The sequence below is a fragment of the Mustela lutreola genome, chromosome 3, assembly GCF_030435805.1.
Source record: "Mustela lutreola isolate mMusLut2 chromosome 3, mMusLut2.pri, whole genome shotgun sequence".
Taxonomy (NCBI): domain Eukaryota; kingdom Metazoa; phylum Chordata; class Mammalia; order Carnivora; family Mustelidae; genus Mustela; species Mustela lutreola.
In genome coordinates, this window is record NC_081292.1 from 174057526 (window position 1) to 174082541 (window position 25016).

Here is a 25016-nt window from a genome sequence, read left to right on the forward strand (position 1 = left end):
ATGTCTGTTCATGTCCTCTGCCCATTTCTTGATTGGATTATTTGTTCTTTGGGTGTTGAGTTTGCTAAGTTCTTTATAGATTCTGGACACTACTCCTTTATCTGATATGTCGATTGCAAATATCTTCTCCCATTCTGTCAGTTGTCTTTTGATTTTGTTAACTGTTTCCTTTGCTGTGCAAAAGCTTTTGATCTTGATGAAATCCCAATAGTTCATTTTTGCCCTTGCTTCCCTCGCCTTTCGCGTTGTTCCTAGGAAGATGTTGCTGCGGCAAAGGTCGAAGAGGTTGCTGCCCGTGTTCTCCTCAAGGATTTTGATGGATTCCTTTCGTACATTGAGGTCCTTCATCCATTTTGAGTCTATTTTTGTGTGTGGTGTAAGGAAATGGTCCTAGCCTCAGCAATCAGACAACAAAAGGAAATTAAAGGCATCCAAATCGGCAAAGAAGAAGTCAAACTATCACTCTTCGCAGATGATATGATACTATATGTGGAAAACCCAAAAGACTCCACTCCAAAACTGCTAGAACTTGTACAGGAATTCAGTAAAGTGTCAGGATGTAAAATCAATGCACAGAAATCAGTTGCATTTCTCTACACCAACAACAAGACAGAAGAAAGAGAAATTAAGGAGTCAATCCCATTTACAATTGCACCCCAAACCATACGATACCTAGGAATAAACCTAACCAAAGAGGCAAAGAATCTATACTCAGAAAACTATAAAGTACTCATGAAAGAAATTGAGGAAGACACAAAGAAATGGAAAAATGTTCCATGCTCCTGGATTGGAAGAATAAATATTGTGAAAATGTCTATGCTACCTAAAGCAATCTACACATTTAATGCAATTCCTATCAAAGTACCATCCATCTTTTTCAAAGAAATGGAACAAATAATGCTAAAATTTATATGGAACCAGAAAAGACCTCGAATAGCCAAAGGGATATTGAAAAAGAAAGCCAACGTTGGTGGCATCACAATTCCGGACTTCAAGCTCTATTACAAAGCTGTCATCATCAAGACAGCATGGTACTGGCACAAAAACAGACACATAGATCAATGGAACAGAATAGAGAGCCCAGAAATAGACCCTCAAATCTATGGTCAACTAATCTTCGACAAAGCAGGAAAGAATGTCCAATGGAAAAAAGACAGCCTCTTCAATAAATGGTGCTGGGAAAATTGGACAGCCACATGCAGAAAAATGAAGTAGACCCTTTTTAATGAGAGTTATCTCAACTGATAGAGTGAAAAGACAATGTTATCTGCTGGACTAAGATACTTGGCACTATTCTCATCAAAGAGAGACAAGGATGAGGTAATGGCAATTGTTTGTGAAGAGAGACCTCATTCCTAATTATTAGCGTATGGCTGGGAAATGTTGAGGGGTTGGCTTGGTTTGATGATGGCTTCATAAGCTTTGATGGGACTTAGAAAGTTACATTCTTTCTCTGAGTTTATAATTTTTCTACCTTTCCTAACTCCAAGATGCTTAACAGTAGCGACTGGATATACCTTATAGCAATAAGGACCAGATGGGTCTTGGTAAAGCAAGCTGAAAACACATGTGTTTGGGAAGCTGATACTAAGATTATAAGCCATTTCTGTTGGCTTGAAAAGAGAGAACCACAATTATCATGTTTTTGAGCCGATTCTCACATTAAGTAATTTCTTGGAGAAATTGGATCCTTGCTATTTCTCCTTTTTTTTTTTTTTTTTACCAGATAAGTTCCAAATGAACATCCCGTCCCAGATTCTTAAGTCAGAAATGCTGTTACATAGCTCATTTGAATAAGTCTCTCAGGTTCAAATTTTCTCATTTCGGAAGTAAAAAAAAAATTACTTGAATAATAGTTTCTGTCACCCAGCATTGGCATTTTCTTCTCTTCTTTTGTGCTCTATTGGCCCCGTTTAAGATGAAAGTGCTGAGGATTAATTGCAATTATCGTATTCAAGGCAGAAATGCCGCTTTAAGAAGAACCAATAAGCCTAATTACTTGCAAATGCAGGTGCAAACATTATATCATGTGAAAGGAGATGAAAACGGGAAATCTTGCTAGATTTTACAAATCAAAAGTTTATCTGTAATCTTTCTGACCCCTGAGGCCATCTGTAGACCACTTCTCACTGAATGCAACTCTGGAATACATCTTGACTTATATCAAAACAGGGAGGGATTGCCCGTGTATCTAAACTGTTAGAGATTGATAAAGAACAAGGAGTAGTCAGGAGGCAATTTGGTACCAGGGGCTTCGGTGTTGCATACTCAGGCTTGAGTCCAGGCTGAATCTCTTCACTGCTGTGGGTTTCCACGATTTGCTTACCTTCTCTGATCCTCATTTTTCCTCTGAGAAAAAAGCAGGATGATAGAGGGCTCAAGGGAGCTGGCGTGAGAACCTGTCCGTCTGCCTTTGAAGCTTGGTTCTGCCACTTACTGTGGCCAATGGCGGCACTTTGCACAAATTGTTTCATTGAGACTTCTGGTCCTCTGGTTACTCATTTATATCGTGGAGATAAAACCAATGCTGACCTCATATAGTCTTTGTGAGGATTATGTTCATTGATCAAATACCATTTATAAATGCTTAACACAGTGCCTGGCACTTAGTCAATGAGCCAAGTATGACAGGCCACTGGAAACAGTCACTTAACCTACTAGACTCTGGCTTATCAAGGAAAAGAGAATAAAGTGACAATCTGTTCATGTCAAAAATCTTCTTTTAATTGACCCAAACATATGAGGTTTTAGGCACCCTGAAGGTCAGATTTTATAAAGGCCATCATTCCAATTATCTGGTCTAAGAGGCTGAATATAGATAAAGGTTGTGAATGGTAACTGACCTGAGGATTTCATGTTCTATTTTCTTATGTAAACTCTAAGGTTCTGGGAAGGGAAGTGGCATCTTCTACAAACACCTGAATAGTGATCCCATTGTGCAACAGATTCCTTGGGTCATTCGTTAATAATACATGGTAATTGACATGCATTGAGTAAAGATGTTTTTGATTCTGGGCTAAATTGTTTCCCCTCTGCTACTTAATCTTCACAGCAACCCTTGGAGAGATTGCTTCCCTCCTTTTTTGGAGATCAAGGTCAAATTCCTTAACCCAGGGTGTGCAGCCTGTCTGGTTTGACTTCTGCAGGCTTCCGTGAATTTACCCTCCCCTCTCCCACGACACTCTTCCCATTCATTCGTCCCTCCATCTATTAGCCTTTCATTCATTTATTCCACAAATATTTACCCAACGCAGGGGTGGTGTTCCAGCAATGAATACAGCAAATCCATGTCCCGTGGGAGCTGTGTTTTAGTGAAGGAAACAGGCAATCCAAGTAAGTGTATAACGTTATGAGAAAAATAATCAGAATACGGGAAACAGTGAGAGGTGCTATTTTAGACAGGCTAGGTGAGATCTGAACAGAGACTGAAAAAACAAAACAAAGCATGGGGAGCAAGGGGCTCTCTGTGTGATGGACATTGGATGCTGTGGGGAGAAGGTGCATTGTCCCTGAGTCAGGGGCATGTTCAGGAATGAGTGAGAGACAGGGGAGTCATTGTAAGAAAAAGAATTAGAGAAACTATCAGATTCAGCTGAGGTCACACAGAAATGGAGGGCCATTCACTTCTGGGGTCTGTGTCCCCCCGCCCCAATGCTGCTCTGCAGCTGCTCTGTGTCCTTTCCCTTCTTTGACCCCTAGGGCTCTCTGTGCAGCAGGAGGTAGGATAGGGCTGTTCCTTCTTTCTCCTTCAGTTCTACACCCCAATTAACAAATAAATCACATTTACTTAGACATCTCTTAGCCTCTTCTTTTACATTGCTTTATATTATTTCTTCGCTATTTTCTTTTCCATTTTTATTAGTTTTAAGCAGGTTTTTCCAAATAAATCTGTTGCTCGGGATGCAAGTTATCTACTGATGCCTTGTTATGGCTTTTTTCCTCTTTTTCCTTGTGCAAGGGGGGACTTGTTCACTAAAGCATATAGTGCTCCCCTGCACCACCTCATTTGGTGGGAACAGTGACTCATGCAAGGCTGATTCTCATGTCTCTTCCACGGGTAAATATAGAAAATACTGACTCTCTGTGTTACAATACAATGAACATAAGATGTTTTTATTTCTTGTTTCTTCCACCATTTCACACCAAGGATGTCTCAAGAATTCTTTCTTGGTCGATGGCTCCAGATCCCATCTCACCAAACCTCACCTATATTCCAAAGCCACATCAGTTACTTCATTTCAAAAATCTCAAGCAGATAAATAGAATGCGGATGAATAGAAGACAAAGGGTGTGTTGGTCCCCATGGAGGTCTTATAAACGGCTTCCTAATGAGTCAGCGAAGCAGATCAGTAAACGTAGCCAGTAACTGTTTCTTCTGTAATCCCTGTAAGAGTGATTGAAGATACAGAGATATTATTCATTTTGACTGAAATATGGACATTAGCAATGTTACCGAGGAGACTAAACCTACCATGGAACCTATGGCGGTTCCACCAGTGCAAAATTTGAGTTATAATAATCTTTCTTGTCAACAGCCTTGTTTTATTTATTCTGTACCACCTGGCACCAGCCATGTGTCCAAATACTATCCTCGCATGAAAAGCTCTGCTATTTTCTTATATCATAAAATATCACCCCCAAAGCCCACAAAATCTGTAGCTTGTAAAATCCTTTGAAAAGCCTGCAAATGGTTCATATTTTAAAACTGTTCTTTATGTGAGATTCTATTGAAAATCCAAAGATCCCTGCCAAAAAGAAGTAGGATGAGATGTAGCGGGCACACACACTCTGAGCAAAGCATTTAGATCATTTTTAAGGGTACTTACACCTTCCAGAGGTAATTAAAAGAGAAATGTGTGTAAAGCCTTTAGTAATATAGATTGATTTTTCAGGACCACGTCCTTAAAGTAATAGAGAAAATGATGGTTTGATTTTTTATGCAACACTTAAGAGTCTTTTTGATGCAGGAAGGCAGAAATAATGTGTTTGCAATGCACCAACTTGACCGATCTAATTAGGTATTGATATTGAATTCTACGTCAAGCAGATAGTGGGAGAAGCTAGAGAAAGATCATGGGTAAGGGCCTAGGCTTTCTTTAGCTTCCCTACGGAGAGTTCTTGAGTTATAACAAGAAATTAGTGAACGGCCATTTCTCACAGAAACTGAGGTGCAGGTATATGGTAAATGTCTGTTAATACAATGTAAGCTTACAATCTTGGAGTTGGTTTACATTTCTAAGACATCCGAAGGATAATCTATTTCAACACATTCTCGATTATTTGCTTCTAGATACAGCCACTAAATCAAATCCAGACTACTATTGTTCTGAAAGAATACATTTTGAATAAATAGACTTATTAACAATTAGAGTATTGATTATTTACATATTAAACATTTGAAAGTAATGTGCTTTCCAACAGATTTAAAATATTATCCCCACATATGGTTTGCATGTTACAGTCACTTAGGTTAATTATTCCTGATCTATAGGGAATAAGAAACACCAGGCTGAACACTGTCTATTCATCAAATTCTCTAATTATTTATAGGCCAAATAAATGAGGTTTTACTCTGCTGAAAATGATTTTAAGCCATTACTTCACTTTCTCTAAGAGATTGCTTCTCTTTATTGCTGAAGACGGTATCATTTTCACAGTAAAAATGGAAGAAAACAATTTTAAAGAAAAAATATCTATCCAACCATTCTACATTCTGTCTGTGTGGCTACCAACAATGTCATTTAAAATGACTTATATCAAGATATGATGAAGACTGGGATGAAAGAATGTGACAACATTTTTCTAGCCTTGCTTTAAATCTGCATCTTATTTGAAGAAGGAATAAAACCCAAAGGAGGCTCAAGTTTTGATCCTAAAATACGCAGCCTCTTTACATATGCATTTCTAAAGAATGTCTTGTTTCATAAAGAAAATCCAATATTGGAGTGATATTTCCTGTACATTAAGCTATATTTCAAATAGCACCCTGGATTCTTCATCAGGGAATGGGCTTCTGAGCTTCAGATTCCCTAGAAATACTGGGAAAAGTAAAGTCCTTGCAGTGTTTGCTTACAAGAGAAATTCTGAAGGGAAATGAGATGGTTTGTGGATATGTTTTTAATTTCCTGGAGGAAAAGAATGTTCATCTGAAATCGATTTTATGGATATTTTTTAAAAGCTAGTGGATCTAATACTTTCTATTTGACCTGAAAAATTGGCATCAAGCCTACCCACACTTACCTGGGTCATCCTTCTTTTTTGACTTTCAACCATCCTAAGGTAAGCAGATATGAACATCATCCTACAAAAAACTAACCTAAATTCCAAGGGAATTTTATTTAGTTCCAAGGGAACTAAATAAAAAGCGAATCATAGAATATTCAGTGTCTTCAGGTTTCCCACTAGATTTTCACGGAGTCCACCCAATTTATCTCAAGACAATAGCATCAAAGAATGTCAATATTTGATCATCTAGAATTATACTAGGTTTTACTAGCCATAAAAGAGTTGGCATGTGAAATATAAGTTGGGAGAAAGTTCTAGTTTCTGCCATACAGTGACTGAGTTAACAGAAACCTGTCTCTTACCACACATATATGAAAGTATGGGGTAAATTTTTGATAAACCATAAAATATGGGCAAATCTGGTCTCAAGGAAAGAAATGAATGGTTCCACATTCTATAGACAAAGAGGAAATACGAATCCAGGATGGTAAAGAGGAAGGGTATCTGCTGGTTAAGGTCACAGATTCTAGGCCAGAAAACCTGGGTCCAAATCCTGACTGTATATTAACAACAATATTCCAATATTAACAACAACAACAACAAATTGAACTTGTAAATTATTTGTTATTCAAGGTAGAGATCACAATGGAAAGTGGAAAATACTTGGAAATGAATGTGAGTATAAACATTGCTTAGCAGATCAAGGGGGACACAGTGAAGGTGCCGTGCAGGCACACATATGTAGTCTCTAATTTATGTTTTTGAAAAGAAGACTAAAAATTAATGATAGATAAATCCAAGTCAAAAAATAACAAAGCAAAGCTATGGAAAAAGGAAACAAGTAATCATACAAATAAGAGCAAATATTAATGAAATAACAGTGAAGAAACAATAGAAAGGATCAACAAAGCTCGAAGCAAATGCATTACAAATACGAATGAAATACACAAATATCTGCTAAGATTGATCTGGGAAAGAGGTCAGGAAAAATATTAGGAATGTAAGGGGCATTACTAGAGGTAATATAGAAGCGCTGTAATATTATAAGGATATACTAAATCATTCTATACTAACACATTTGAAATTTGGAAGGAATCAATAATTTTCTTTAAAAAATCAAGACATGTATTACCACAAATGATATAGACTCTGAAAAACAATCTGAGGGGTTTGAAGTGGCCGGGCGGTGGGAGGTTGGGGTACCAGGTGGTGGGTATTATAGAGGGCACGGATTGCATGGAGCACTGGGTGTGGTGAAAAAATAATAAATACTGTTTTTCTGAAAATAAATAAATTGAAAAAATTAAAAAAAATAAAATAAAATGTTGCCTGAGGAAAAAAAATGTCAGAATCTACTAGGAAAATGGAAATAGGTAAAATTGTCACACTCAAAGGCAACCAAGAGTAGACAACTTTTCTCAAATGAGTTAGCATTTGCATCTCTAGTGCCTAGAACAGAGCAATCTAAACAAATTCTAAATTAATTCCCAAGTGAAAAGAATCTCTTAACAAAAGTTGATAGAATGACACTTACTGAAAACAGTTGTCATTTACCTAAAACAACGAACATTGTGTTGAATGTTGGAACTCAGAAGCATTCCCGTTAGAATCAAGGAGATGAAAGTGACTTTGGTTATCTTTGTTATTCATCATTTTCTTAAAGATTTTAACCAATAAAAGAAGATGAAAAGATAAAAAAAAATCAAGACATGTATTTCCACAAATGATCTAGGAGAACATAGAAAATCTAATAATCTCATAACCCTTTAAAAATCCTATTGGTAAGGTGTCTGTCTGGCTTAGTTGGCTAAGCATCTGACTTTTAATTTTGGCTCTTGATTTCAGCTCTGGTCCTGATCTCCAGGTCCTGAGTGGGACTCCCTGCTCAGGAGGTTGTCTGATTCCGCTCTCTCTTTTCCTCCCTCACTGCCCATACCCCCGCTCCTGTGCTTTCTTTCTCTAAAATAAATAGATACATCTTTTTGAAACTTTCAGTTAGTAGTCAAAACAGTCAAAGCAGTACCTACCCCCCCATCTGCAAAATGCATACACACAAATACAGGCATAAACTAACATAACAAACAAAAGGAACAGAAGCCCCACACAGTTAACTTGGTTTACGGCAAATGTTCCAGGAACAAGCAATTCAAATTTGACACCAACTTCTCCAAAAAATAAAACAAGTGAGAAATTTTTCCATCTCATTTTATGACGTTATCCTGACTTTGGACATTGACATGGTGAAAAGAAAAACCATAAGGTTATCTCACTACTGAATGTAGATTCACACGTCAAAATGAAATTTGACCAAACCTGAATCCTGAAAGATTTAAAATAAATGAAACACATCAGGATCAGATAGGGTGTGTCCTGGGATCCAAAAAGGGTTTAACAGGAAACATACAAAGGTAGCTCACCACGTGTTAAGATGCCTTCGACTTCATGTAAGACAGGAGCCATAAAAAAGGAGCATGAATTATTCTATAAAGCTAGAAGCCCAGAGATGGGGTGGTTCAGGGTTATTTCCAGGGCACCACTGTGTTATCAAGGAACCAGGGCCCATGCATCTTTCTCTCTACGATGTTCACTGTGTGGGTGATTCCCTGCCTGGTTGCAAGATGGTAGTAGAAATACAACATTTTAAAAAAGAATGGTTCCCTGCCCTGTCCTTCTCCCTGTCTGCCAAACAGAATATACTTTATATGTCATTGGCCAGGGTCATGTCACTCATCCACATTTAAACCAACCACGGAGAGAGATAATGGAATTACTATAGTTTGTTTAGACTAATCAAAATTCACCCTAGGCACTACAGAGCCATCCAGCCCATGAACTACATAACCTCCATATACTTGAACAAAATCAATTTTTTCTTAGTAAGGCAGACCTGGAATAATGGCTCGGGTGCAGCCTGCGGTGTTGACACATAAAAGGGAAAATGTGAAATCAATTCAATAGTTGCAGTAAAAACAATGGATGAAATTCAACAGTCAGTTCCCAGTGAAAGCAATAGCAATAAAAACCACTTTAAAAAAAGGAGAAAGGGAAAGGAAATTAACATGATAAAGTCAATCCTCCAAAACCTGAAATATCTTAAAAAGTGTTCTTTTATATTTAGCAACTAATTAAGCATACTAGCCAGCTCTTCTCACTTATATTAAACATTTTAATATTTTAATTATTTGACACAAATAGCCTCAACAGGTACTTGAAATGAAATGAAAAAAAAAAAACAAACTTGAAACAAAATGTAAAGATTGGCTAGAAAGAGACAAAAATGTTACATATACATTTTTTGGCCACATTATCATCTGCATGAAAAATATTAGATAATATATTGCCAAATTAATATAATACGTAACCTGGGATAGAAGATTTCTGGATACAAGATTGGCATATATATGAAGAATGCATATATACTCTTTAGCTATGTAGCTAAATTAAAAATGTAACTAAAGTACAAAAAGATGTAATTTACAATAGCAACAAAAGAAAGAGGTATCTAGCAACAACTTCCTAGAAATCTCCATCGAGAAAAATTACAGGAAAAAATTTTTTTAGATTTTTTTTTTTTTTTTTTACTTTGACAGACAGAGATCACAAGCAGGCAGAGGCAGGCAGAGAGAGAGGGGGAAGCAGGCTCCCTGCTGACAGAGAGCTCGATGTGGGGCTCAATCCCAGGACCCTGGGATCATGACCTGAGCCGAAGGCAGAGGCTTTAACCCACTGAGTCACCCAGGTATCCCAGAAATTTTTTTTTTTTAATTTGAAAGATTTTACTTATTTATTTGAGATGGGGAGAGAGAGAGCAGGTAAGTTTGGGATTGGGGGAGAAGGGAGGGGCAGAAAAAGAGGGAGAAACAGACTCTCTGCTGAGCAGTGAACCCAACAGGACATGTGTGGTTCCATCCCAGGACGCTAAGATCATGATCTGAGCCTAAGGCAGACACTTAACCAACTCAGCCACCCAGGTGCACCAAATTGCAGAAATTTAATTGTTGAAATCAAATGTCTTTTTAATTCTTTGTTAAAATAAATAAAATAATTTTATGGGATTGTTTTAAGGATTAGATGATGTATAAAAATTATTTAACACTATTCCCTGCATAAGAATCACTCAAAAGAGAAGCTTTTAAAATAAATTTTTATAGAAATATTGTGTTATTTTTGAGAACTTATAAAATAGCTCCAAAGAGCCCTAGAGTTCCTCGGAGCAATTTGAAAACCACAAGATAGCATTTATATTTTTCAGCTAATCGAAACCAAATCCAACACTCGTTTTCTGACCTAAACCAAAGTTGGACTTTTCCCTTGGCTGTGAATTCTCTCAACACTTATGTACACAATGTGCCCCATTACCACTTGTCAACTTATGCTTTTCATATTTGTAGTTGTATATTTATAGGAATGTTTTGTCCCCCTAAAAAGAGAACAAATTTTTCAAATTTATGGATAATCTTTTCTCTTTATATTCTATCCAACAAAACATCTGGTGTTCATTCATTTATTGTGCAAGTATTTTTAAATGACTACTTTGTGTCAGGCAGTAATCCAGGTCATGGGATAAATCAATGAACAAAAGCTACGAAATCTCCCACCTGCATGGAGATTCCCTTTTATTAAGGGAAAAAATGTTGCACAATACACTTAAGAAATTAGCTAGCTATCACGGCAGAGATTTTAGCTATTCGCTGGAATTCCATTTCCCCTTTTGTGGACACACAGCTAGGTTGTGTTCCTCAGGTGCCTTTAGCAATGAGGTGTGAGCATATGACTTAGTTCTCACCAGTGTGATAGGAAGGAATGTGTGCCCTTTCCTGGCCAAGACTCATATGGACCTCTATATCCTTCTCTATTTTATCTTCTATTGACAATACAATCACATGTCTCTAATGGATGATGGAGTCACAAAATGGAAGAAGCCAATCCTAAATTTAAAAAAAAAAAAAAAAAAAAAAGAAGCTGTTTACTAGGAATACTGCTTTGGGTTGTTTTATGCATGGCAAAACTTACTGTGTTTGGCTCTTCTATACTTTTGACTTTATTTGTACTACAGTCCAGTTTGTCCTGAGTAAAATAAATATATGGTATATTTGGAAGTATTAGTTGCAAGGAGAAAGATAAACAAGCAAATAAGCTAAAAAATTGAGCAAAGTAAGAGGGCATGGGATGCCAAGGTGTAGGGTGGTTGCAATTTTAATTAGAGTGGTTACTGTAAGCCCCCTTGAGAATGTGAGTTCACGAAGTCTTGAAAGAAGTGAGGAGATTATCCAGGTAGATCTATCAAGGAAGAACATCCACTAATTCCACCATAAAAACTTGTAAAACCGGAATCCATGTCATATCTGGGAGACCACTAGTGGAGGATTTTTTGTTCCAAGTAAAGTCAAAGTAATGTCGTGTTTGAGCAGAGTAGCATGCTTAATTTAAAATGATCTTTCAGACTGCTTTGAAGAGAAGAGCTATGGGAGTAGGCATAGGAAGACTAGTTAGGAGGTTATCAAAACAATCAAGATGGAAATTGACAGTGACTTGGTCTGGACTAGTGGTGGAGACGGTGGTAAATGACAAGATTTTGTATATGTTTTGAGAGAAGGGCCAATGGTATGATACTTACTTACAAATTGAATTCAGGGTATAGGCAAAGAGAGGAGTCAAGGAAGACTTTGAGGTTTCTGGCCTGAGCAACAGAAAGATATTAATGCACCATCACACTGAGATGGGGGAGTTCAAAAAGTTGGTGGGGTGGAATTCTAGTAGGGAATTGTTACATCTGAGTGCCTATTTGTTTTCTATTAGCATCGAATCATATGCAGTTGCTGATAGTTCACCCTGTATGACTATAAAAATGGCAATTTTGTATCATTCAACCTGATACAAGTCCAGAGTTTAGAAGAAAGGGCTGGAAACCATCAGCATAAAGGCAGAACCCCAAACTATGTAACCAGATTAGATCAGATCACTTTATCGGCTAGGATCTAATCAGGAACCAGAAGCCATATCAAGTGTCTGAACTGGAAGATGAAATATTAAGATGTTAACTAAGTGTTGGAGACAGACATGAAAAGGCAGCAAGAAGACCCTACTTCCAGAAGCAGTTACCATTCCTTGGCTGGGGAAACAAAGGGAAGAAGTGGGGATTAATAAAATGTGAAGGAATGGAACACAGGCCATGGGACTAAGACCTCCAAGGATGTGGCATCGTTTGCCTGGTATTTCAGAGAGGACTAATTCTGGTGACATGTGGGGGGGGTGGGTTCGGACCCTACCAACCCAGACAAAGTGCTTCCACTAGAATCAGGTGTCTTAGGGTGATGAGTCATTGTCATTCAATGTCATTCCTTTTCTAGTCTTCTGATTGACCTGATGTGTCCCCTATTGGCAGAAGTTAACTGGGGCCACCTACAGAGGTGGACTGTGGTTTGCAGAATCCCAAGTCCAGTATCAAAAGCAGAGTATGAAAGAGTAGCTTGAAAATGAGAACTGGGGCCCAAATAACCACCAAAGAGTGAGTTCAGAGAACACTCCAAACCCTGGAAGACTCTGTGTGAGAGGTCAGGAAGGATCGGGGCAAAGGGAACCTAGAAGGAATGGTCAGTGAGGTAGTAAATAAAGTGCTTTGAAGATTATTTATCAATTGTGTAAAATGTCAAATAGGATGTGAACTAAGAATCAGTTGTTGATTAAGCAACAAAAAGTCATTGTTGACCTTGGTGAAAATAACTTTGTGGAGTTGTGCAGATAAAAGCCTTTTTGGGGTCAGTTTCAGAGGGAAATAGTGTAAAGAAATCAGACTTAAGTATATGAACATCTATAGGAGTTTTGCTGTGTAAAGGGGCAGGTCGAAGGGCAATAGATCGAAAGAGAAGTTAGATTGAAATATTTCTTCCTTAATGATGGGAAAATGGTACCATGTTTGTATGCCATTGGAATTTTCCAGTAGCAAAGAGAGCATGGACACCACAGAAAAGTGAAGGATTGATTTCTAGGAAAGTGCTCTTGGGATGACGGGGGGGATGAAATGGAATGCATGAGTGGAGAGATTTGAGTTGGGTAGTGTATGGGTACTTAGTTCATGTCTAATAACACAAGGATGGTGAGTTCATGAGTACAGATGCTGAAAAGCATCCACTGTGGTAGTGGAATCTGTTAACATTCTTTCCCAATTGCTTAAATGATTGCTTAAATTTTTCATGTCATCAACTGAGAGTGAGGATGGCAGGGAGCATATGTAATAGTGAAGAGAACAAGAGTCATTGGATGAGACTAATTCCTAAAGCCTCAGTTTCTTCATCTGAAAAGTGCACTTAAACAATAATGCCTTGTGCAGAATGTCATTAAATCCCCTTGAAAAATGAAAAATCTAACAGATGTCCGATTTTGTTAATGATGATGTCAATACAAAACAAAATCAAAATACTTTTTTAATAAAAGATATCCATAGATACATACAACTTGGAATTTTCCTAAGAATACAATAACTTGAAAAATCAGTTATCCCTGTCCAAAGGACATACATTATAAATTGATCTATTATGCATGCATTCTCCAGGAGTATTTGGGTTAAAAATTGAGTCATTAAATTGAAAATTTCTTAAAGTCAGAGATATCATTTTAACTGTTCTCTATTAAGTGACAACACCTCCCATATAGTACGAGTTCAGCAAAAATTCCTATAACAGTGGTCATCTGTCAAGTGTTATTTATGAGAGAGCAGGAGAGAAAGAGAGAGTATCAGATAAAACCACATTCTAGGTAATATTACCAACACTTCTTTTCTGATGAGTTGAAATATGTCCTCATGTCCCTGAAGTTATTTGCAAATCTGATAACAAAATGTCTGACAGCTAAATATATAGGGATGCTCTTTCTCTTTGAGCTATCATTGGATTAAAATGATGAGCACAGAGGCCATCCTGAATAATTACTAGTAGGATGAATTAATACTTCAGGTTTAATTTTCTCATTTAAAACTTCCTCATGGAGAGAATGGATTCTTTGTACAGCTTGGTCTTAAATGAGATGCTGAAAGCAATGAAGCTGAGATTAATGAACAAACAACACTCTCTGTTGAAGAACTAATCTAGCAAGACAGCATAACCATTTTTATGTTTGGACCATGTTAAAGCTGTCTTTTCTGCTAATTGAGAATTAGCTGTCTGTAAATTACATGCTTAGTTTTGAGGCAAAAGGACTTTTCAGATTTAGTTTGTAATTCTTGCAATTTTTCTTGTTAGATGTCCCAGATCATGACTATATCAGATCGTTCTTTGGAAGAAATATGCTTTTCTTCCAGTAATTTTGAGGACTAGGATGAGGGCACTAAGAAATTGCCAGTCATCTGACTTCTTGCACAGTGCTGAAGAAAAAGAATGTCAAAGATCTTTATTTATTAACAACTTTATTGAATTGTAAATTATATACAATAAAATGCACCCACTTGAAGTGAACAATTTAATGAATTTTAGTAAATTTATACACTTGTGCAAACATCATTATAATCAATTTTCGAACATATCTGTCATCCCTGAAACACCCCAGATCCTATTTAAAATCAGTTCCTATTTCTACCTCCAGTCCCAGGCAACCACTAATCTACTCTGGTTTTGGAGATTTGCCTTTTCTAGACATTTCATATAAATGGATCATATATACCACCGTCTTTTGCGTTAGGCTTCTCTCACTCAGTGTAATGTTCTTGAGTTCCATCCATTCTTTAGAGGTCGTTAGGGGGGTCTTTCTACATGTACTTCAGCTTCTTTGGAGGTTTTTTCATATGGACTTTTCAGCACTTATTTTATTGTGAGTCACAGTTTCCCGGTGCAGTTCACAGTCTTCCTCATTGGGTTGTGAGGTGTTTGGGGTAGGGACTCCATTTCAATCCTTGCAAACACTCACAGTTCAATTTGCTGTATAATTGGCATCCAATTAGTGCTTGTTGAGTCAATGAATGAATCATGGAAAGTTGATTTTTAAACTTCTGCTATTTGCTCCTTGTTGCAGATTTTTTGCTTGGGAAGCAGATTTTGATATGGAATTTAACATAAAGGATGTTTATTAGTTGGATTGGCGGATAAGTAGGATTGGACCCAGGGAGAGCTGAGTTAGGATATATATATATATATATATATATATATATATATATATATACATACACCCTATGGTAACCTCAGCCAATCTCCAGCAGAGAGCTTTGAGGTTAACAGACCTCTCAGAGTTGTCCCATATTGTGTTGAAATGGCCTAGCCTTTCTGACCCCTTTTAATGAGTCAGCCATTGGCCCTGAGCCAGTGCAAAGGGTGTGCCTGGGGCCCAGTGTCTTTCTGCAGCTGAGGGAATCCCTGAAGCAGCTGACAGGATGTCCTTCCTTGCAGGAAACCCTACTTTCTGTGCCCATTGTCTCTGCATTTTCTTTTTACCAAAACCTTGGTTGAGACAATGTCATAATCACATTCTGTTTTGTCTTCTAGATTTTCTATTTCTGCTACAAAAAAAAAAAATCACTGTGATATATGTTAAATTCTAATTTACTGCTAAAATATTATTTTTGTGTATAACAAATTTTTTTTTAAGTTACATCAAGTCCTTGTCAGAAATTTTAGTTTAAAATTAAAAGCAAACAAGTCTTTAGATGACAAACAGGTTTTCTAATAATTGAAGAAATATCCTAAAATTATTCTGTTTCATCATTGTTGCTAGATAGTTCTTCCCCTGTCAACATATGTGGGAGAAGTTGTTTTAGATTATTGAAACTCTTGGATGAATAATTTATCAAATTGTCAGCAGCTGTTTTTTTCTAACAATAGATTTTAATGGATTAGCCTTCTTTCATTTTTCACTTTAGAAAAGTTTTGAAATTTGCCAAAAATATGTTCATGAGCCTTTCCTACAACTTCTTCTGTAATATCAAATTTGGCAGTGAATTTTTTTGTTCTCTTTAAGTACAGTATCAGAGCCGAGAGTTTTTTTGGTGAATATTTAATATTTCATTTTCAAAAAATAAAATTCCATTTGTTGGCAGGCTTCTGAAATTTTGATTCCAAAACACATCTCCCTTTTCAGCATCCACCACTGTTAGCTGTAGTTATTTGTATGCCAAGAAGGGTTGGGTCCTTGTTCTTATTTGGTTTCCCATTGTGTGTCATCTGGGGATTATTGCTGGATCGCTTGTTACTGCTAATGTTCTCATTCAAAGAATTAATAGTAACTAATAGAGCACTTTGCACATCCTAGGTCTCTATTAAGTATTTTCCAGGAGGTGGAGGTAGCCATCTAAGAATTTCTCTCTTAGGCACCATCTCAATGGTTCTGTTGGCCATTTCCCATTTATTCCACAAGCCCCCTAAATTTTACCAACTTGAGGGCCTAGTATGTAAAGAAAGTTTCCTGTGCATTATCTTATAGTAATTCTCAAGTCACCTTTGCAATGATGAGTACTCCACTTAGAGAAACTTGAGGTTTACAGAGAATTCAAGTGATTTCTCCAAGGTCCTATAATAAAGAAATAGCAGACCTTATAGGTCAAACCTGAGACCAACTCTACTCAGGTTCCAAAATTTGAGTTAAGCCAGTAGAGTTCCACTTAGAAAAGGTAGCAAGTATTGCACTTGTCACAAGCACAGTTGTAGGCGGTTGAATTAGCACTCAATCCACTGCCTGATTTTGAACTGTCGAAGTCATCAAATATTTGTTATAGAAGGTTATAAGAACTGTAAAAATAAATATAGATAAATGCATTTTACTTAACCCTGAAATCTCACAAGATCGTCTCTTCTAAAATGCTATGGTAGGAAGTCATACTCACACAGGACAGACTGGACACGTGTTCTCTTCCCCGGCCCTCAAAGAGTCCACTAAAAGGAAAGTAAAGGAATCAAAAGGCACTGATTGAAAAGACTGGAACGTCCCTATCTGCCATATGTATTGCAAGGACTGTTACATCTGCTGGGTCATATGGTACAAATGGCAGAGCAGCTTGCACAATTGTAGGGACCTGTTCCAGAGACAACTTCTGCTCTGGGCCCCACTCAGACATTCTAAACTGGCAGCCTTACAGAATATTTGATAAATGATTTGCTTCTTACTCAACATATATACGTATATGTTGCCTCCAGAACTCAGACAGAACTTCCAGGCCCTGTGCTCCTTACATAGTGGAAGAAGGGCCTTGATGCAACAACTTGCCCTTCACTCTGGGGGATATGTTTAAATTTGCTTCGGCTTTCTTAAGCCCCAGAGATTCCACTGAGGTAGCAGGCTGCTCAGATTTTGGATTTATTTCTATTCTCTGACATGTGGGTGTTTTGCCAAGATGATTTTACTTCCTCTTTACCCGTTCAGTCAACATGCCATCATCAGTGTGATGGATCAGCATAATGTCTTGTGGAGCGTGAGATGATGAAGGTTTCTCTGGACTAAGTTATAACAGAGGAGTATAGATTTGATGTATCCCCAAAGCAGTTCAGTGAAAGGGCATTGATGTCTTTGTCAGGTGAAAGCAAGCTATTTCTGTTAATAGATAGAGAGGGAGAAGGCACTATAGCTGTACACTGACAGCTGTGTTCTGGTGGTAGAAACCGGGTTGATTGGCTCCAGCTAAGTAACTGCATCCAGAATATTATCTTCAGTTTAAGCCGCCACCAAATTAAACTTAAAATAATCCATTTTATTCCTCAAGAGCCATCTCTTTGCACAGATGCTAAGTAGAGTAATTGAATGGGGATGTGGTTGGGATCTCTGCAATACTTCCAGAAAGGCAGTATTGATTTTGATTCACTATTTTGACAGGCAGAGGCAGTTCTAGAGGCAACCACTTGGCTTTTTCTACTACAATAGCCCTCACACTGTAGGGCAGGAAAACAATATGGGGATTCTGCCAGTTGCTGAGTGTATCTTTTCCAGTTATGTTTTCCAAGACTGAAAAAACAATCGTACAGTGGATTTAGCAACCCAAGAGACCCATTGTGAGCTAGATCAAAGGCAAAGTCCATTAATCACCTGAAGTTCATAGCCCCGACTCTGACTGATGGACCTTAATCTTGTTTGAGTCCCTAAGAATTATCATCAGTTAAGTCTAGTAATTAAGTCTACTCAGTTAAGTCAGTGTCGAGTAATCCCCCCGAAATTCTGAGTATTTGCTTTTATTCAATTTACTTCCCTGTTAAGTGATTCAAGGTCCCATTGGAGAAGGCTAATAAGAAAATATGCAGTATATATTTTTGGCATTTTATCAGAAGATTTCTTTAAGGGAAGCCAGGCTTTCATTCGGTGGACTCTGAGTCAGTGAACTGGGCCATGTCCAGAAATATGCTAAGGCATCTTGATTCTCTTGTGGTGAATCAAATCAGTTTTCTCTTCACAAGACTTAAGAGTTCATCACTTGTAGAAGTCAAGTAAGATTTCAGCACACTGCCCATATATTTCAGTTCTAGAGGCAACACCAGTAATTTTGCAAGTCAAACTCTTTGGATTGCTGCTTTAGTCCTGCTACCCATTGAACCAGGCCCATCTTAAGTCACATAACTTGGCTTCTGCCATTCTAGAATGCCATCAATCCCATGAGATTCAGAAATATCATTTTTGTAGCAACATCTCCTAGCTTAATGACACCAATCCACTAAAAAGCTTTTCATGGATTCATAGATTCTGGTGCTCCTCTCATAAATATATTTCTCAAATTTCTCAAATCTCCAGTAATGGGGTATCTCCTGGTTAAGTGTGAGTAGGTAGGTAATAATATCAGCCCAATGGTCTTATTCCCCTAAGCATTTAGATATCTTGCTAAAGCCTTAGGAATCTTTTCCTCTAGGCAGAGTATATCAAGAAATTTATAGCATTACAACTTCTTTTAGTACAGGCCACTGCTGTATTCAAGAAAACTGTTGGAGACACTCTCTGCCACTCAAACTATATCACTGAATTTAGACTATCTGGATTGTGCAACATATCAATAAATTCAGCCCCATCCATTATTTTCATTTTTTTTTCACTATAGCCCATCATCTTTAGGGCCCATTCCCATACATATTATCCACATTATTCCCAATATACATTAGTAAAATTTTAAATTATTTTTATGTGTATGAGCTCCTACATTGTTCTTGTCCTGCTAGAGCTTTTTGGGATTTGAGTCTCATTAAGCCCAGAAGCAATTTGTGGTGGTAAGAGTCAGTCTTGAGAAGGATTGTTATTTTCCCTGCCAGTCAGCTACATCAAGATAATTGATAATTTAGTACAAACACTTAAGACAAGAAGGCTAGTGCTCTTGGCCAAGAAAGAAAGGGCTGCACCCATCAGCAAGGGTGGAATGGTGGATTTATGGGCTCAGGTCCTTCACCTACATGTATCTCAAACTAATTTTCAAAATCTCATTCCTTTCTAATCAAAGCCCTACCCTCAATACACAGGTGCCAGCAGATTCTAAATTTAATTTATCCAACGGTAGGATCATATTTTTAGTTTGCTGTTTAGAAATCTTGACCTTAAGTCTATGGAGGTAAGGAATCTGTTCAAAGAAATCACAGAAGAGCTGTGGGTTTTTTTTCTCTGAAGCTCAGCCTGGAAATTTCCAGCCATGAGCTCATGCTCTCCTAATTCTCCATTTGCTGGTTGGCTCAGAAGCAATCAACCAACCTCACAGACTTAAGTACTACTCTAGTAGTCTACAGAGTTAGCTGTTCTATTTTTCAAAGACATATCTTCTAAAAGGCACTTCATTTTAGGTGACTAGAAGTGATAGTTTAGCTATTGTTTTGCCTTGGCACATCATAGGATTTCCCATTTGCCATTGGATGTGGGTCAATATTACTTTTACTTTTGAATCTAGCCATATCAGAGAACCCCATCTAGATTCTCAACCTTAAGGCTTTATTTCTCTGAAGTCAACTTCATTACTAAGAACTGTTATCAGTCTGGGTTTGGTCAGGGAAGCTGAAACAACTCTCTGAATTCTGGACATAAAAGTTTATGTAGAATCAGGAAGTTGTGGTACTTTTGGGAGAGCTGAATTGCCCTCCCTGGAGAGGAGAGCAACCAGCAGTAAAGCTGCTAACAAAATTTATGGGGCAACTAAAGAAGGATGGTGGGTGCTGTGACAAGATCTGTCTGAAGCAATCATGTGATCCCTGAAAACTTTTATAAACACATGAGGAAGCCAGTGTGCAGCTCGTGTCTGCACACACATCTGAGCACTCTACCTCCCCAGGGTAATGAATTCTGGTACATTTCTGATTTCCACATCTCAAGTGATGGCAAGCTCTAGCCTGAACCATATAGGATAGGAGAGGTGACTGTGGAAAACATTGCTCTTGGCCTTAAATGGTTATGGTAATGATGATGATGACTTAACAACAGAAAATCCTACATAACATCTTATAGTAAAAATATTAAGGAATTATTAAGAATATGAAAATGTTATTTAGAAGAGATTGCTAGATGCCATGTATGATTTCCTTAGAGTGCAAAGTAAGAATAAGATGATGTATGATAAGATACTACTATTTACCTTATAAGCCTTTTAATACTATTTGATTTTTTTTTGTTTGTTTTTTTACAGAGGGGAGGAGTGGGGGAGGAACAGAGGGAAAAATAGAATCTTTTTTGTTTTCTTCTAAAGTTTTTATTTATTTGTTTGACAGGGAAAGACACAGCAAGAGAGGGAACACAAGCAGAAGGAGTGGGAGAGGGAGAAGCAGGATTCCCACTGAGCAAGGAACCCAAAGCAGGGCTTAATCCCAAGACCCTGGGACCATAACCTGAGCCAAAAGCAAATGCTTTAACAACTGAGCCACCCAGGAACCCTGAAAAAAGAGAATCTTAAGCAGGCTCTAAGCTCAGCACAGAGCCCGACACGGGGCTTGATCTCACAACCCTGGGGTTATGACCTGAGCCAAAATCAAGAATTGTACACTTAACTGACTGAACTCCCCAGGTGCCTCAATACCGTTTGATTTTTAGAGTATTGCTCGAGTGTTACTTTAAAAAGAAATCAAGGACAATGGGGCTAAGGTAATATAATTTTTCAGGGGTCAGTTTTACCCCAAACATGGTCTTGGCTGGTTGTTCATAGGGCTGAATAATTAAGGGTAATTTCTGTTTCCCATGGCAAGATCTGGACCTGGTTTCACTAGAAGTTCCAGCAAGACCTACATTATTTGGATGGGGATGAAGTGCTAAATGCAACTGTCAGCTTGAGGTTTTGTTGAAAATAAGAGCAAAACGAGCTTGGTTTTGCACACAGAGGATGTAGAAAGAACTACGTGTGAACTTCTGTTAGAGCCTTAACTGATAACTGTCAAAGCTTGGAAAAGCTTAAACATTCTTTTGGAAGAGATAACTTTTGGAATGGAATTTATTGTTTCATAGTTTTATTGTTGTTGAAAGTTTGTTTCTACATATTAACTGCAAGTGGTTTAGCACAGAAATTAGGAGTTTTCCAGAGAAGCAGAATTGCATAATATATTAGGCCATGCATGCTTTGGAAGTAGACTGTCTGGGTTCAGGTCCTTGCTCTGCCTTTGCTGGCTTAATTTCCCTTGGATTGTTTTAGTTAAGAATTGTTTTTTCTTACTTAAAATGAAGTTGATACTCCCTGCCTCATGGCACTGTCAGGAAAATTGAAAAAACAAAAACTGAAAGCTGATGATGCATGTAAATTGCTTGACAAAATTCCAGTATATAAAATATTAGCTATTAATGATATGAATAGGTTTAGGCTATTTTTTCAAAATATATAACACAAAAGCATGTTTACACAATGTGAGTGAGTATGTATGTGTGTATAGGTGAGAACTTAGGAGATTTAAAATCATGACATGACAACATTCAGACTCTTATCTTTGGGTATTCTTTGAAGGGTAGATGATTAGACATCTTGAAAGGAAGAACTAAAATCATGTAAATAATGTGTCATTGTAAATCTGCAGAGATTCTAACACAATGTAAACAGATCTTGCAGAGCTGATAGAATCAGAGCAATGGGCATTCTACTTTCTTCAATATGCTTAGAGCATCCTGATGATCAGCACACAACTTTTCCCTTGGAGCCTGGGACTGCTGAAGAAGATGCTGGTTTCAGCATCCTTGTGTCCCAGTGCACTGATAGAAAAATGTCATGTTCATAGAGTGCTTCAGACAAATGTTCTTTCTTATTATCATTATGATTACTTTTGGACAAAGCAACCTAAGAGCAAAAATACCAGAGTTTTCTTAGCCTATTTTGTAAATTTTTGATATGTACATGAAATTTGCTTAAGGTCACAAAACAGTTTTTCCCTGAGTCTATACCAGAATGAAGGACTCCCCATTTCTACTTCTGTCTACTCCATGTTGATCCTAACCTATTGTATTAGTCTGCTAGGGCTGCCATAACAAAATACCCCAGACTGTGAGGCTAAAACCACAGAAATTATTTTTCTTATAGTTCTGGGGTCTGGAAGTTCAAGATTAAGGTGCTGGCAGGGTTGGTTTCTCCTACAGCTTCTCTCCTTAGCTTGTAGGTGGCTGTTTTTTCCATTGTGTCCTTACAGAAGAAAGACTGTACATACATATCAATGGTATCTCTTCCTCTTCTATAAAGGCACTGGTCAAATTGGATTAAGACACCACCTTTATGATCTCTCTTAATCCGAATTAACTCTTTAAAAGACAAAATACAGTCACATTGGGGGTTAGGGTTTCAACATACGAATTTTGTGTGTGTGTGGGGTGGTACATGATTCATTCTGTAATACCTATCCATGAAAATACTGCTTTTCTGATATTGTTCCAGTGTTCTTTTAAGTTGAAACCTTTGCTGTATATGTCTGTGTCCAGATGTGTGTCTACAGGCATGTGTGTTAAACCTAATCATCTCATCTTGGTAATTAACATTCAGGAACTGGTCAGTCAGTGAAGCTCGGAAAACAAAAACAATATTCTCAGAAAAATTAAGAGTTTCAATTCAATTATAAATGATCAGTAATCTCGTTATATTCAGGCAGGTAGGAGATACATCTCAAGTTAAATGGAAAATGTTGGTAATTATAATTCTTTTTTTTAAAGATTTTATTTATTTATTTATTTAACAGTCAGAGATCACAAGTAGGCAGGGAGGCAGGCAGAGAGAGAGAGGGAAGCAGGCTCCCTGCTGAGCAGACAGCACGACGTGGGGCTCGATCCCAGGACCCCGGGATCATGACCTGAGCTGAAGGCAGAGGCCTTAACCCACTGAGCCACCCAGATGCCCCAGTAATTATAATTCTTGTCAAGGCTTTATCTTAGGACCAGTTTAATAGCAGTGAAAAATGCTTCTACCTAAGTGTTTTCTACATTCTTAAAGATTGATTTTCCAGGTAGACTTTTCATCAGAAAAAGAAACATGTAGATGGAAAGCATGATCTGTATGTTCCAAAGAAGTTTAGTGAGAGATAGAGTTTATAGAGACAGAGATGGAGGCAGAGGTAGGGAGGGAAAGGAGATCAAGATAAGATGTGCAGGTAGATACTTCTCTGTGTGGGTTTATAATCTTTGTTGTACAATAAACATTTTATTCTTTTGTATGAACGTAAGTGAAAGTCAGTCCATTTCTGTTTTTCAAACTTACGTCCACGATGAAAGACAAGCTACCTGCATAGTCTACTGAAGGCACAGAAATTGTAGGCTCACTTAAAATGAAATACATGTACAGCATCTGACATATGGGAACAACCATTGCACATGAAATAACATGGTAAATATTTTACATAAACATAATAGTTATTTTATATCATAGTGTAAATACATAGAGTTTTGGTGCTATGACCAGAGCTGATACCAGGGGCAGATATGTCCAGAAACCTGATGGAGTATCTGTCTTCAAATGTTGGCAGAACTCCTTGTATCACAATGCTTGGCACCATATTTCAGAACAGGAAATTGAAGCCCCCCAAAATGAGTGCTTTCTAAAAATTCAACTAATGAAAAAGTGCTAGAGATGGAAGTAGAAGTCAGTGTGCTTTATTCTCGGTAAAGAGAGTCTCATACACTGTATGTATCTCATTTATTGAGATAGAATTAATTCTCAATAAGTATGAGAATTAATTCTCAATTAAATCTCAATAAATTAATTAAGTCTCAAATAAATTAATATCTCAATAAATGAGAGAATTAATTCTCCATACAGACTCTGTGGTGCACAACACTGTTTTTTCTAGTTAACTACTAGGGAGAAAACAAGAAGATAAATAGGAATAAAATAAAAACTGCTTGGATTTACCACATTCACATTTCTTGCAGGCTCATGGCCATCCTTTGGAGTGTAAGAATGTCTAAGGGCACCGCTAGAGGTTTGGAACTCTTGGGGAGAGCACAGTGGATGAATGTGGCTCTGACAAAAATGACACCAAAGGTGAGTCACTTAAGTGAGAGGAAGAACACATTTAGTCATTGCTCATAGTAGGGATATTTATATTGGCTAGAGGTGGGCCCCATCTGAGCTATAAATTACCACCTATCTTTCAGGTCATCTAAATCCATTCCATTGAAAATAAGGGCCTGAAAAAACTAGTAAATTCTGAATCTGGAAATTCTGTCTTTGTTGACTATACTGAAAACTTCAGACATTTTCTTTTCTCACACAGAGCTGCTAGCTGGTGCAGAGTTTCCCTTCTCTCTGGGTTCATCACAAGGCACTAAAATAGAATGCTAAAACCAAGTTCTTAGTGTCTTTCCCTGAAATATGTTACAATTCAGTGCCATTGATGCTAATTTCTTTAAGCCATCGAACACAGATGTTTATTATCTAGGTGGATAATGAGAGGAAAGAAAGAACAATT